Below are 16,448 nucleotides of genomic sequence, written 5' to 3'. Positions count from 1 at the left end.
TACTTATTATCCAAAAAGACCAGCTTCCAGATAGAGCATGGATGTAGAACCCAAGATTACTAATCACTAGAGAGGCCGACTGCAGACAAAGAGGGGACTATGGCCGGAGCAATAAGGGCTTGCAGAATAAGGAAGCAATGGAGATGTCACGACTTATATCTAACGCGCAGAAGCCCCAAAGGTATCAGATTATAGTTTTAACATTAATCTTGTAGAGTTGGTGGCTTCCATGAGAAATACAAAAGAGGAGATGTTCCTGAAGCTGATCCGGTCGTACCCAAACCAGAGAGATACAAGTTTGTGGTGTGAGTGTCATGGCACTTACGGGCATAGAACTAGGGACAGCAGGCATCTCCAAGAGGAAGTCACCATTTTGTTGAGAAATGGGCATTTAAGAGAATTCCTGAGTGATAGAGCTAAGGTCGCGGAACCGGAAAAGCTCGCATCTCCGCATAATACAGTGAATATGATATTCGGAGCCATGGAGATCAACGACGTAACAGTTTCAGTAGCTAGAAAAATAAAAGTGTCCATTACTCAAGGAAAAAGGATCCGCGAGACACCATGTGCGGATGAGATTTTTTTAAGTGATGAAGATGCAGATGGCCTCAAGCTTCCTCCCAATGATGCACTGGTAATATCCTTCAATATTTTAAAATTTAAGATTAAACTTGTGTTGGTTGATCTAGGTAGTTCGACTAATGGCATCTAACTAAGGGTCCTTAAGCAAATGTCGAGAAATGACATCGTCCCGAACATAAAGCTCCTGGCTAGATTTAACTTAGCTAGTGCAACAACTAGAGGAGAAATCACGTTGCCCACTTATACGGAAGACGTGATGCAACGACCCTGTTCAAAGTAATGGATACAATGTCATCACCGAGAGGTCATGGATCCACGACATAAAGGTAGTACCTTGAATGTATCATCAAATGTTGAAATTCTCCACGCCAGATGGAGTAAAGCAGATCCAAGGAGATCATCTCGTGGCACTAGAGATGTTTGCCATAACTCTAGCGAGTAATCAAGTAAAGAAGGCATACAAATAGCAATCATAGAAGTCAAAGTCTACTCCCAAACCTAACTAAAAAAATGGCCAATTAGAGGAAGAGGGAATTGATAAAGGGCTACCAAACAAGTACCAAGTACCCCCGATCTTTTCAGGTACCATATGATACTAATGCTACCAAGTCAACGGCACAGGAACTCAACCTATCGTCTTGTTCATCGATTTCTTTGAAAGGATACCTGGTACAAGGTTAAGCCCCGAACTGAGAAACAAAATAATGGAATCTCTTAAAGATAACGTTGATTGCTTTATATGGTGACATTTACACATGACTGGTATACTACCCGAGGTCGCAGCGTCCAAGCTGAGCCTATACCTTAGCTTCCCTATGGTGAAACAAAAGAAGCACCTGACAGTCGAGGTTCGAAAGAGGTTTCTTAAGGAAGAGATAATTAGGTTGCTTAATATATGTTTGATCCGACAAGTCAAATACCCGGATCGATTAGCAAACGCTGTCAAGGTGCCTAATAAGATGCACAAATTTTGAATGTATATTGACTTTAAAGATTTGAATAAGGATTGCCCGAAGGATTTGTTTCCATTGCCAAACTTTGATCAAATGATCAACGCTACGACCAAACACGAATTGATGAATTTTTTTTATGTGCATTTTGGATACAACTAGATAAGGATGCATCCAGACGATCCATAGAAAAAATCAATTATCACTAATTATGGCACTTATTGCTATAACGTGATGTCTTTCGGGCTTAAGAATACCGAAGCCACTAATCAAAGGCTCATAAGTCGAATGTTTGAAATATAAATTGGCAAAACCATGAAAGTTTAAATTTATGGCATTTTAGTTAAGTCTCTTTATGTTGGGGACCATCTTAGTCATTTATAGGAAATGTTTGCCATCTTAAAGAGGTATAATATGAAGCTCAACCCGAAGAAATGTACCTTTGGAGTTGGGTCTGGAAAGTTCCTTGATTTTTTGGTGTCCCAGAGAGGATTCGAGGTGAACCCGAACAGGATCAAACACATTGAGGACATCCCGGATGAACTATATAATTTGAAGGTAGTACAGAGATTCAGTCCTTTGCATTTTCATATTCAAGTCATCCGAGAAGTGCCACAAGTTCTTCGCCCTATTGAAAATAAAAACCGACCTTAAATGGACACTAGAGTGTCAGCAGGATTTGCAAGATCTGAAGGAATATCTATTTAGCCCTTCGCTGTTGTCAAAGCCAAAGGATGGTGAACAATTATTGATTTATTTAGTTGTGTCCAAAGTCACGATAAGTGTAGTTTTTGTACGGGAGGAGAAAGTTACACAATATCCAATTTATTATGTTAGTCAAAAATTGTCAGGTACTGAAACTCTTAGAACTGCGCCTAGAGAGCTTAGCTTTGGCTTTAGTGATACCAGCTCTAAATCTTAGCCATATTTCCAGTGCCATCCCATATCCATGGTGGAGACTTTCCCTTTGAGGAATGTCCTACATAAGCCCAAACTCTCAGGGTGGTTGGCTAAGTGGGAGGTAGAAATAAGCAAGTACGACATTGAATATAAACCTCGGACTGTGATTAAGTCACAATTTTTGGCCGACTTCGTTGTGGATTTTAGTCTGGGAATGTTACCTCACGCTGAGAAGGAGTCGTCTTGGTTTCTGGGTTATGCTTGGTGTCTGGACCCTATTCACGAATAGGGCATCCAACGTAAAAGTGACCTGGCATGGCATAGTCCTCAGTACATTATTTGGAGAATTGTTAAGACAAGCCATACGAAGTATTCCACTAAGTAACAATGAAGCCGAGTATATGTTTATGATTGCAAGTCTTGAATTGGCCCAGGAACTAGGATCTGAGCTTGTTAAGTATGATTCCCAATTGGTAGTTAACTATGTCCACTAGATCTTTGAGGCCAAGGAGAAGTGGATGCAGGAATACATAGACAAAGTCCAACCATTGCTCTCTCGGTTCAAAGAATGGACGGTAATGCAAATACCTAGAGAAGAAAAGGTGAAGGCGGATGCTCTGGCCAATTTGGGATCATCTGTTGGGGTGAAAGGCTCGGTTCCAACTCGGTCGTACACTTGATGCATTTAGCCTTAGATGCCAAGGGCTATGATGAGGTCAATTATACCAGTTTAGTTTGGGATTGGAGAAGTGAATTTCTTGCTTATCTCAGGGACAGAAAGTTGTCTCAAGACTCCTAGGCTTCTCGGGCACTTAGAATAAAGGTTACCCGATATTGAGTTGTAGGCGGACAGCTGTATGGGAGGTCCTATCATGGTCTGCTAGTAAGATAACTGGGTCGAGGGAGTCTGATTATGTAATGAGAGAGAAGTACATGAAGGGGTTTGCAGCAACCACTATAGGGCAGACTTGCTGGTTTAAAAATTGGTAAGAGCCGGTTATTATTTGCCCCGGATGGAGCAGGCTCTGAAGTTATTGGTATAAAAGTGTGCAAAGTTCCGGTGTTGTGCTCAAATGGTCCGCCAACATGCCAAACTTTACATTTGGATGTTTCTCCAGAGCCATTCATAAAATTAGGGATGGATATAGTCAGAGCACTACCTCTAGGCCCGGGCGAGGTAAAATTTCTTTTGGTTATTACTGGTGATTTTTTTAAATGGGTTGAAGCGGGCGTCTAAAGAAAATCTGAGAGCATGAGGTAACAAAATTGATTTGGGAACTATTCTGTGCCAGTTCGGAGTCTCAAAGAAAACCACTTGTGGGAATGGGCCACAATTTATTAGTTCAAAAGTAACTGAGTTCTTAGAAGAGTTGAAAATTGAAAGGATCACATCATCTCCTTATCATCCAAGTGCTAATGGATAAGCATAGTCCACTAATAAAACAATAATTCGGAGTTTGAAAAAAGGGGTAGAAAATGCCAAGGGAAAATGGCCCGAAGAACTGCCCAGGATACTGTGGGTTCACATACCATGCCGAAGCCAAGAACAAAGGGGACACCATTCTCCGTCGCTTATGGCGCCGAGGCCTTAATTCTGATGGAAATAGGCGAGCCGAGTTTGAGGTATTCTAGAGCTAATGAACAAAAATGTTGAAGCTATGATGTTCAAATTAGACTTAATCGAGGAGCATCGAGATCTGTCTTTCGTTCGAATGGTATCTTAAAAGCAAATGATGGAGAGATACTACAATTGAAGAGAAAATCTTCGGTATTTGAAGGTCATGACCTGGTTCTCCTGAAGGTAACCAATAATACCTGAAAAATCAATGACGGGAAGTTAGGACCGAAATGGGAAATCCCTTATCGAGTCATAGGTGTAGCTGGAAAGGGATTGTATCAGTTGAAAGATGAGAACAGAGCCAAGCTGCCGAGCAAATGGAACGTTAGTCATCTACAGTGGTATTACTGCTGACGGTTGAACCGTCTGCACTTCATTTTCTATTTTATTTTGGTCATCTTGTGTTTTTCTTTTGTTTGCAGGAGATGTTGGTTTGATGTCTCCGGCACGACATGACACCGGATCTTATTTGAAAATATGTGTCGCACTCTTTTTTCCTTTGACCAGATTTTATCCAAATTGGGTTTTTCTGGATAAGGCAGCAACGTACATAGTATTACGATAATGTGAGGCAGCTTGTCGCAATCACTTTAGTGTCCGAATCCTCATACTAGCTTATTGATGCGGAGGTTTGGAAGGCGACACAGGGGACTGCCGCAGTAAGATGCATTAAAAGAAGCATCAAGTAAAAAGTAGAAAAGGGTCTAATATAAATAATTGGGTTACGTTGTGTCAGAGCGTAGTGACACCGGGGAGTGCCATATCAATCAACTAGCTTGTGGATCACTTCAAGCTAGGGACCGTGCAGCAAGTCCCGAAGAGACAGAAGCTATTAATTGACCACACAAGTTGGAAACACGCTCCTAACATTTCGCAATGTAACCTATTCTCATTTCATTGAAGTACACAAAAGTGTATGGCATTGCTTATGCATAGGAGGAATAAAATTCCCTTTTCTTCACATAAATCCTTTTTCATGTCCCGAATAAGTCCAGTGATTCCTTAATTTTTATGGATGTTTTCAACATACCAAATAATTGTGTAGGAATGAACATGAGACTTCCTCTTTAAGAACACCGTAAGAATAAAGGCCCTCTCATATGGTTCTCCTCCCAGATGAAAGGTTGAATACTGGATGTTATAATACCATGTCATAAAGTTAACCGGATGCAAAATTTCTTGGCCCGCCGTAGAGTTAATCGGATGCGAAATTTCCCAGTCTTTGCCAGTTGAAGGGTGAAACGTCCTTCTTTATTAAACTCCCAGTAAAACTTCTTAGAATCCGTCCGGATTTAAAGAAATGACGAAGTTCATAGACGATAATTTCCCAGAATCCAAGTTACACCGAAAACGAAATCTGCATTTAAAATACTAAAAATAATTCTAAGTATGAGATGAAAAAAATACAATATACAATAGAATTTTTTTCATCCAAACCTCGGGCACACATAAAGCTCAGAATATTTACAAAGAGCTTTGAAAAAAAAAAAAAAAAAAAAAAATCCAAAACATAAAAAAGGTATAAGGGCTTTTTGTCATGCCCCGAACCATGGCCTGTGCATAACACGACACTCGATGCCTTACTGCATGTGACCAAGCAAACCACATGGCTTGCGGACTCAACATGGACATGAACTGATGCGGAATAACCGATGAACATGCATAATTTAAGTAAAGTGTGGGACCATAAATCATAAGTCTGAAAATATCATAATATCATAATACAGAATAGTTTGAATAAACATAATAATAACAAGCCAAAATGGCTAAACGACTCCGAATATCTGACATAACATAACTGACTAGTTTACAAAACCTCTATCATGAATCTGAACTGTAGAACACACTTGCTGTGACAAGGCTCCCAACATACCTTAACTGCATAATTGACATAAATGTAAATAATGACTAAACCAGAAGAAGATGAGGCTCACCAAAAGCTGATACGTGGATGATCCTACTGAGCAGATGCGTCGTCCTGTAAATCCGTACATGCAACAAGAAATGCAGGCCCCTGGGCAATAAAAAGGGGACGTCAGCACATTGAATGTACTGGTATGTAAAGCAACTGAATGAAATAACATGACGAGAGCTGAAACTAAAACTGAAACCTGGTCATGAACATGAATACACACACACACACACATATATATATATGACATGAGTAAAAACATTTTAAGTGGAGAGCGCATACAATATAACCAACAACATGAATCCCCACGTGGGTACGTGGAGTCTGGTATCTGACCCGACTAGCAGAGCTCTCATACCTTGCCAGGGGTATAAGATATAAACATGGCATGAACAGATCCAATCAATAAAGCATGAAGGAATCGTCCTAAACATGGGCGGAGCGATCCTTATCCTACGGTGGCTAACGTAGTTTCAAGCTATTAAAGCCTTCTCGGTAATCTGTGCAACTCCCAAAAGCATGAACATAATATAGGTGGCATCTGAGCGCATGGTTTTTCATAAAACATGACTGGCATTATACATGGATGTAGTTACATAATATACTTGCATGAAAACGTGTAAACATGTAGAGTGTTTCATGAAAATAAACATAGTAATTAATAACTTGCATGTAAGAACCCATAGAATGCAAAGGATGGGTTTTTCATGGATTACAGACAGATTCTCAATAACCAAAATGGAATATCAAGAACACAATAACGAACTACGTATAGAAACATGGTACATCATGGTATATAGACTTAGGGTTATCATGAACATGTCTAAAACCCTAGTTTTGGTGAACTCTTGTATAATCATGGAGGAACATGGCGTGGGGAAGAACAAAGATGTTCCCACACGTGGATAGAAGCCCTACATACCTATTAATGCTCCAAACTTGTAATAAAAATCTAAACTTTGAAAAAGAATTCTAAAATCTTGAATCTTGAACCTTGAGATGGCTTTTCTTGAAAACCCTAGGTTGTTAACATAGAATTTCGCTTAGAATTCATGTATAATCATTAAAATTCACTTGGGAATACACGGGAGGGACTTACCTTGATGTATGAGGATGAGGAGAAGAGAGAATGGTCGTTCTAGGGCTTGGGGATGTGAAGAATGAAGTGAAAAAGCCTTAAAACGAAATTTTAAAGTTTCTATCGGACCTGTTTTACGCTCACTTTAGGCCCATTTTACGGCCTGTAAATCCGTTACAGTTTGCTGGATTTTTTGGACAATTTTATGGCCCAAATTTACTACCCGTAAATAATTTGCGGCCCGTAAATTCTGTCGTAAATCAGATTTACGGACCGTAAATCCGTTAGAGATTGCTGGATCTTTTGGACAATTTTACGGCCCAAGTTTACTGCCCGTAAATAATTTACGGCCCGTAAATTCTGCCGTAAATCGACAGAACACTATTTTAGTAAAACGGACATAACATTTTGTAAAGATGTCCATTTAACATCCATAATATACCATTGGAAGGGTATTTCTAAGATCTACAACTTTCAAGAAGGAAGTTTTCCCAAATTCCTTATAGATATTTCCGTATACTCACTTTAAGTGAGACCTGGTGCAAACTCACTTGAAAACATGCTCCGTAGGATAGCTTCCGACTTTACTTTGCCCAAGGACTCTTCGTAGGTCTTGAATAGGTTTCAAACACCGTTTCTACACTACTCATATTGGGTTCATTATACCCCCGCCTTACGAGTCAAATCTTAGCCCGAATGCACGAGGTGTTACACTTTTCATGCAGCTTCGCTGGAAGGAGTCAAAGACTTGGAGGTTACAGGATCCGGGTTGGACGCTTTGAGGTTTCAAGGGGCGTAGTCAAAGGCTTCAAGACTACAGAGTCGGGTATAGTACTGTGATGTAATTCTAGATGCAAGAACAATAAATTGAACCATAATCAAACAAGAAAGATAAGATACAAGAATGTGATTAAGAAATAGAATGGAGGGACAATTGACGCTAGAAGAAAATAAAGGAAAATCTTACAATTAAAATGCAACAATCATTAGATTAATCTAAGGGAGACGAAAAATTTAACTCATACAAGGGAATACTTACCCAACTAATCAAGAGGGTTTAATTGGAGAGAAGAGAGGAGTCATTCCCAATGTGAAAGACTTATAAATTATTATACTAGTTTTGCAAAAAATAGTTAAATACAAGAATGACCAAATTATAAATAAATAGCTACTTGAGCATATTGGTGATCTTAAAGTCTTCCTTCCATGCTTTCTTTAAGTCCTCCGAACTCTTGATGGTTGGAAGAATTATCCAAAGGCCTTGATGACCTTGTTTGTTTTCATCACTTCCCTCATAAATCTGTTTGCACATGTTATGGACTTTAAAAGCTCTTTTAATAATTTTGTCGTGACGCTTTAAGCTCTTCGTGGGTGATTGAAAGTCTTTATATCCAAGATATCCCACACCCTCACTCTTGATATTGACCTTTGTACCTTAATTTGCATTATTCTCCCCTTCTTGAAAAGAATTCGTCCTCGAATTCAAGTCTTGCAAAACAGAGTGAACAACAACTATACAAAGATTATCATAATTCTTCAAAGTAATGTCAATATAATAAGAAGCATCTCTAGGATTAAAAAAAAACTTAAATCCCCTAATAACATCAAGAATCACTATAAGCATCCTTAAAAACATCCATAAGAAATCATCATTCAAATATGGAAAAAAATTATGTTCTTTAAATAGATCATGCCGATCTTTAAATGACTTGTCACCTCATTTTGAAAAAGAAATAATGGCATAATCTAACAATAATGTGTCTACAAAATATGGAGAAGAATAAGTAAAAAAACTAATACTATTGTCACCATCAAATACTTCACTTTCATTTGTGAGCTCATTATAATATTCCTCCCACACTGTATCCCCTAGTGGATGACAATATATCTTGTAGCCTTCAAAAGTTGCTACGCCATCTACTTCACAATAAATATCACTATTCTCATCATTATAGATGAGCATTTTGTCGTCAAATAAAAAATTATCATTAAAGAGAAATAAATATAAGATGAAGAGTCAAAGCATCTTAATTCACCCTCAAAAAGATAAATGTCATCTTTCATAGAATTACATATGATATAATCCCTATGAGTGAAACAAGAGATAGGATCATTAACACTATGCATACTCAAAGAGTCATTTGATTGACCTTTAAATTCATTAGTTCTCACATTACTAGTTGGCAACAATTTAAGCTCACAAACACCAAAAATTTTGATCCAACACTTTAACTCATTAACTAGTGGAGTAAAGTCAAGATGCAGCAAGTCATCGCATTTTTCAACATGATACACATTACCACCCCTCCACCATCATCATGAATATCATCAAATGAAATAAAGTAGAATCAAAAAATTAATTTTCTTCTTTACCAAATAGAGGTGGAGTGTCATAAAAATTCTCATTCTTTCCCAAATAACCAACTTCATTTTCAACACTAACTTGAGGTTCACTAAATAATTCACAAGTCCCCTCAACTAGTGGCATATCAACACAAACAAGTTGGCTATCACAAACAATCACATTCTTTAAATTCAAGCTTGTCATAAAGTGACTCCTCAACACCATTATCAACAATGAGAGTATTCTTTTGAGATAAATAATGTTTATAATCCACAACATCACATGTAGTTAAAGAATCTCCTTGTAAGCCTCTAAATTCATCACACATGTGAATACTAGTTGCAAATACATTGAACTCCAAAAAGTTATCTCAATGATTTGCACAAGTAACCTTGATTAGTGCTTGACCAAAACAGTCAACATGACTTTCATCGCAAAGAAAATATTCATTTTTCTCAAATGAAGAATGACTTTCACCTAAACCAAAATTTCCATCAAGATTACTTAAAGGAAATAATGTATTAGGGTTGGTCATTTTACCTTGAGATGTTTCTAAAATTTATTCTTTATCTTTGTATTTATCATTGAAGCTTCTTGAACACTTGAAGAAGTAGTAGGTGTATCGGCCAACTCTTTAATCCTCAAAGTAGAAGGCTTTCCATTGTTTCTTCCTTCATGCCTTTATTTTCAAACTTACCTACAAAAGAGACATTACAACTAGGAGAAGAATAAGGATTAGCATTAGATTGAAAACAGGAAGCAAGCTCTCTCAAACTATCTTTTTCTTCACTTCTCTCAATTTTCTTTTCCTCTTTTCATTTCATTTTTCTCTTTTCAAATGCTTCTGTTTTTTCTGGTGACAACTCACTCATTACCCGCAACTCAAGCTCTTTTTTTCCACTCTTGAGTTGCCACTTGTCACTCGCTTACTCCTCTCAATCTTTTCTCTCTCAACATCATATGAAGGGGACAAGGCCCAAGAATTCGTTTTGAATAATTCGGATGACTCTTCACTTCAACCTTGTACTTTACGCTTTGAGAGTCATTGAATTTCTCTTCATGGTCTTCTCTTTAACAACGATATCTTTTTCCTTAAGCTTTGTCTTTCTTCTTGTCAATTTTAGCATTTCGAAGTATCTTTCTTTCACCTTCAAAAATGTATATGAAATAAAGACATACTCTTGACCTCTAAAAATTACGTGACACTTGTTAGTCGTTTTATCAAATATAGCTTCCCTTTTAATTGTCCAAGGCCTTCCAATTAACAAATGACAAGCTTTCATTGGGATAACATCACATAGTACTTTCATGTTGAAATTTACCCACTTGAAACTTTACCAAAACTTGTTTTGTGATCTCCACAATTTCTTTTTCATTTGACCATGACAATCTCTATGGTTGAGGATGTTTCCTAGTATTCAATTTAAGTGTTCACCATGCTTGAACTAGCAGTATTTATGGAACTCTTGTTAGGTATAAATCATGGCACCACTAGTCCTTCAATTTTACAATAAACATGAAACGTGTTCTCTCTTTTGGATAAATTGGTCAATGCATGCTTCATCACACTCATGTTGTTCAACAAAATGCTCTCATTTAATCAAAGCATTAAAGTCATTATTAGGTCAATATACAACATTTCTATCATAAGTACCATATTTATTCACATTGTATCTCAAATTTCTTGTCAAATATCTACCACCACCTCCTCTAACAAAACAAACATAAGAATTACGAACATTCTCATGTTTAGAATTAGAACCATTGTAAGAAGATGAACAAGAACATTTTCTAGGAGTTTTCTCATTATCATCATCATCATAATCACTTTCAAGAAAGTCGCACAAGAAATATAGGTTAATTTTGGCACCCAAAATTGACCCCCGGCTATTAGATTCATCACAAGAAGAGCATGTAGAACAGCCATACCTTGAAGCATCACCATATTCAAAATCATTGTTGGAAGCATAAGAATCTTCATATTCACATTCTTCACCATAAGACCACAATCTTCATTTGCTTCATAATCTTCTTCATAGTAATCCTCATTATCGTCATAGTCGTAGTCTTCAAAATCATCATCACAAGGATCATTCGGAGCTATGGAAGACATGATTGCAATCAAAAGAAAGTAGCAAAAAAGTTAAAGGACCTCACCAATTCATTCTCTCACGTGTATCACTCAATACTTGTGTATACACTGAAGGTCAAGACTTTTCGATCTCACTCAATTAATCTCACCACTCTACCATTTTCCTCTCAAGGGAATTTCCTCAAATCTCTTCAAGAACCAACAAATCAATAAACTCAAAGTAAGCCCCAAGTATCGGTTCAGAATGGAGTTTATGATTAAACAAAGAAGCACAATAAAAGTTGTAGGACTTGAATCAAACATTTCACAACGAAAATAAAGAGAAAAGTAAGAAAATTGACGCGAAATGAATTTAAAGCACGCAATTACTAAAACAAAGGATAAGAACAAGTATCCTAAAATATTAGCAAATGATTATTCATGAATGATGAGTAAAATCTAGAATCAACAAGAAAATCATTCAAGAGCCACCATAATTGATCAAATCTATTAACGCTCAACTCAAATAAAGTTTACCCAATCAAATATAGAGCATTTCAAAGCATCATCTAATAATTTTTGAAGTAAGGAATTAACTCAAACTCCAAATGTCAAGAAGAGTCGCACAAGAAATATAGCTTAATTTTGGCACCCAAAATTTTCTTGATTTCTCTTGAACTTAAATCGAATGATGAATTAGATACACGAAATTGGAACTTAATATATTCAATTATTCATCTTTTTACTCATGATAAAAAAAACTCAAATTCAAAAGAAACTCTAATTCAAAAGATGGGGAAAATTTTGCACAAAAAGAGCTCCAAAACTCAAATTATTGCACTCTACACAATGCTGACATTTTAGGTGCGAAAATGGAAGAAAAATGGACAAATTTTGATCTAAATCAACTCCAGCTACTTCCAAATTTCATATTCAATTCCTTTAGACTTTTTCGAGCAAAACCCAACAACATCCACTCAATTATTACTCTAATTTTCATATCTGAATTTTTTTTTTTTGTTCTATTGTAGAATTTCGTTTAGGATTAAGAATTGTAGGAACAATATTTTTTCCAAACTATGATACTAATTTGATGTGAATTAAAGTATGCGGAAGAAAACAAATTAAAGATAGCAAGATAAATTAAAAATAGATTGAAGAAAGAAAAGTAAAACACATAATTGAAGAAATCTAAAGACCCACAATTAGCAAATTGAGAATCTCTAAATTAATCATATAACTACATGTACTAGTCCAAGGATGAAGAGAATTGAACTCATACATAAATGTCTTCACAATGAGATATTCAAGAGAGAATCAATAAAAAAGCAAAGAGATAAACCCATCAACTCACAAAGAGTATCCATATTCACCAACATAATTTATCTTTAAATAAACCCCAACTTAAGCTACTTATACCTCGAACTAAATTTCCTTATCCTTCATCTTCCTCAAACTCCTCCTATTCCTCATATTCGGCTATAGAGGAGTTGAACTCATCGTCCGCGGGGCTTTGAGCAACTTCTAAGGCAGGCAGGTTCTCGTAGGTCATCTGCTCTAGGTCAAGGGCCTTAGAGATACGATCATCAATATTAACCGAACCGGCCTTAACTTCTTCTAGAGTCTTTCTTGGCATACTCCAGACGGCATGCGTTTTTTCTAGCTCGAACCTATCCTCCTGGGAAAGTAACTTCGTTGTGGCTATGTCAACGGCAGTTTTCAGCCTCGCGTTCTCGCCCCGTAAAACTATAATAGAATCGGACAACTCAACGTTGGTTTGGTTACGCTCCTTGTTCTGGGCCATATTTTGAGCATTCTCTCCTCCAATCTTTCCCTTTCTTTCTCTGCCATAGCCACCACCTCAGTTTTGGTTCGCAATGCAGTTTGCAAGGCTCGGATGTCTTCCTTGAGCTTAAACTACTTTTCCGCGGCGAAAATAAAAAAGTCTTCTTTGCGTAACCCACTTGTCCTTCAACTCAGCAAGCTCAGTATGAAGAAGACTGGCCTCTTGGTTGTATGCCATCTTCTCCTGCTCTGATTGCTCGAGCCTGGCATCGAGGTCCTCCATCTGAGAAAGTTTGGCCTCCAAGGCTGGGAGGCGCTCTAGTAGCTTGTCTCGCTCGGTCCTCAGCAACTCCTTCTCCGCAATCATCTGGTGAAGTCCTTCCGATGCCAGAAGGTTTGCCTAAGAGAAATAGATCTAAAGTGAACATGCAGCAGAGAAAGAAGAAGGGAAAACTTTATAATGAGGAAGGTAGAGCATAAATACTTGGGCAGCTGCGTGCATGGTTGTGGAAGAAGAGGGAGGAATGTTGATAGGGGTGGCATCCGTAGGTGCGTTCTTTTGGCCAGTTGGAACAAACGAAGCTCTGTAAGGAGAGCTCGCATGTTCAACAATTTCTAGCTCTCTAAAGAGCCTCCCAATTTCGTTGGGAAAATTGGCCCGCGGACTCGATTTTCTTCTCCCCTGAAGGGGTTGATTTTCCCCCTCAGTCTCGTCATTCTATAGGTTCACCAGCGTAGGAAGAGGTTCAGCGATAGGAGTATGCGATCCTTCCCCAGAGTCCCCGAGTGGATCTTTCTTTGCCCTTTTCTCTATGGACTAGGGGCTGGAGGTGGAATCAGTTATGCCGGCCGCAGTCGCCGCTTCAGGAGCCCTTTTGCGTTCAAGGACTTGTTGGATGAGTTGGTTGGCTTCATCCGTGTTGTTCGACAGCTCGGTGACAGGACAACTAGAAGACCATTTGCGCAAACCTGATAAGGTGAGATGAGGTTAAGGGTAACAAGTAAAATAAAAGAACCTTACGCAGCACAAGTGTAGAATGAGTTACCGTGGTTCTTGGCTTTCCAATTCTTACTCTTGGAACCTTCCACGTATGGGTCTCCGGTGTCGAAACGTCCAGGATATTCTGGACCCATTTGGTAAAACCCTCAACCGGCTGAGGTTCCCAAAAGGTAGCTGGAGAAGGAGAAAACGTGAAAGGAGAAAGGGGTTAAGTAGGCGAGAAAGAAAGGTAATATTAGTAAAACACCAAAAATATCAAAGGACTTACCGGCATTGTTCCACGCCTCCGGTAGAGGTGGATTGGAGTGCGGGATGATGTCAGATGTGACAATGATCACAAATCTCTCTGTCCAGCCGCGGTCATTGCCATTATCCATACAAGAGAGAATTAGATGTGTTAGGGTAATCACGCTGCCCCGAAAGAGTTATGGAGTGTAAAGATGGATCAAGTGGTCTAGGGAAAAATTTTCTCCAGCCTGATTGGCAAGATACCAGAGGCAAGCCACCGCTCTCCACACGGATGGGCCTACTTGGGCCAAGCAGACTTTGTAGCACCTGTATAAATTGAGGATGATTGAGTGGATCTTCGTCTCGAGTCCGAGGGTGAAGGGGTATGTGTATACAAAAGAATACCCGGGCTTGCCAAAAGTTATCCTCTCATCCTCTCCGGAGGCGAATACCTGAATATTCGTCCACCCGCAGTCTTTTCTGACGGTGGGAAGGTGAGTGGTTCGGATGGCAGATCAGTACTCACCGGCCGGTTTGTCCAGGTCGCCAATTTGCTTGGTGGACGGATCTTTGTTTTGAATATCTTTGTCGAAAGCCCATACTTTTGGTATGATCGAAATTGGCATGGAAGCACCGCTTTTGTCTTTTCACTCTTCTTCTTCCTCTTGGAAATCTTTGAGACACCGCGAGATGGACCGCCAAAGACAACCTTAGAAAGCGGCGCGTGCGCGGAGGAGTCACCATGAGCAATGGAGACAGTAGGGGTTGACGCATCGATGATAGGGAGTGACGGTGACGACATGGTGGAGAAGATTTGGAAATAAGTGAGTGTTGGAAGATAAGTCTGAGTTGGAAAATCTCCGGTGATAGAAAAAGTTGCAAAGAAATACAGTTTGCATAAAGCTTAAGAGGTTTTTAAGATGGTAACTTGTGAGATGGAGAAGGAAAGCATTTATAAAAGGGTGCTCGAGGACCGAAGTCATCATTACAAACTTATTCGTGAAAATGTAAAATTATTTATATGTTACCTATTACAAGTTTCTAATATGGAATTATGATAATCTCTGTATTAATAGTTAACATCTAACATACAGTTTATTTTTTTTACCAGTTTCTCGGCACGTACAACACACATGTATGCCGAGTTTGTAGTAAATAATATTAATATTGTTAATACAAAATTTTGCGTAAGTAATTATAGATAAAAGAATAAAGTGCAAGTTTATGTGAAGGATTAAAAATGAAACGTCATACGATGACTTGTTTGTTGAGGTCAAAATGATGGCGTTTGAACCTATGAAGATGAGCAACAAAGTTTAAATTTGTATTTCTTTAGTAGTTATACACAATCTACTGAGTTGGTATTTCTTTTCTCACTTGGTTAAAACTAATCGTTTGATTTACCTTTATGTGGTGTTGTGTACATATTGTTAAAATTGTGTTGAAGCAACTTAATTATTTCCTTGTTTTAAAATTTCCAACAATATACGGTTTGAATATGGACATAGCAAGTAGAAGACAAAAAGAATTGAAGTGGTTTGAGTGAGGAGGTTTTCATTCAAATCTTACTCTCTGCTTTTTTGTTTTAGGTAATTTTCTGCTTCTACTTGTCCGTCAACGGCATGAAACCAAAACTAAAAATCAAAGAAAACAAAAGCAAAGAACCAAGTCGTAATTATCTCTATTTGGCCTTCAACAAGAATACAAAGTATCTTACACAGTAAAGGTTACTACCAAAAAACACATGTAATGAGAAAATCAATTTTAAAAAGTTAGACTAAGTAATGCTAAAAAGTAGTTTAGATAGAAAGCGACCATTTAAATGTATAGAATTGAGATACAAAACTTCTAACTCTACACCAGAAAAAATCAATTAAAACCTCCATCTACCAAAAATAAATGAGCAAGCTTAATATCCCAAGGAAAGCGTGGAGAATTTACCTCGTCACGTACAACAATTTGAAGTGTATATCAATTCTA

At 38.1% G+C, this 16,448-nt stretch overlaps 2 long non-coding RNA genes across 3 annotated transcripts; both read right to left on the bottom strand.

Moving 5' to 3' along the window:
* Positions 1-8,700: 8,700 nt before the first annotated feature.
* LOC132060719 (uncharacterized) lies at positions 8,701-11,209 on the bottom strand. Its single transcript, XR_009415989.1, has 2 exons — positions 9,985-11,209; positions 8,701-8,960 (listed from the first exon to the last, which is right to left on the bottom strand). It is a non-coding gene; the product is annotated as an uncharacterized LOC132060719 (long non-coding RNA).
* A 1,451-nt stretch (positions 11,210-12,660) lies between these two features.
* Positions 12,661-15,370, bottom strand: LOC132059483 (uncharacterized). Of its 2 annotated transcripts, XR_009415586.1 has the most exons (3): positions 14,509-15,370; positions 14,287-14,414; positions 12,661-14,187 (listed from the first exon to the last, which is right to left on the bottom strand). It is a non-coding gene; the product is annotated as an uncharacterized LOC132059483 (long non-coding RNA). The 2 variants fall into 2 exon arrangements; XR_009415587.1 differs by having other exon boundaries at positions 12,661-14,414.
* Between the last annotated feature and the right edge of the window lie 1,078 nt (positions 15,371-16,448).

Source organism: Lycium ferocissimum, chromosome 6 (genome assembly GCF_029784015.1).
Source record: "Lycium ferocissimum isolate CSIRO_LF1 chromosome 6, AGI_CSIRO_Lferr_CH_V1, whole genome shotgun sequence".
NCBI lineage: Eukaryota > Viridiplantae > Streptophyta > Magnoliopsida > Solanales > Solanaceae > Lycium > Lycium ferocissimum.
Note: the sequence above shows the minus strand (reverse complement) of the source record. Positions and strands in the feature narration are given on the sequence as shown.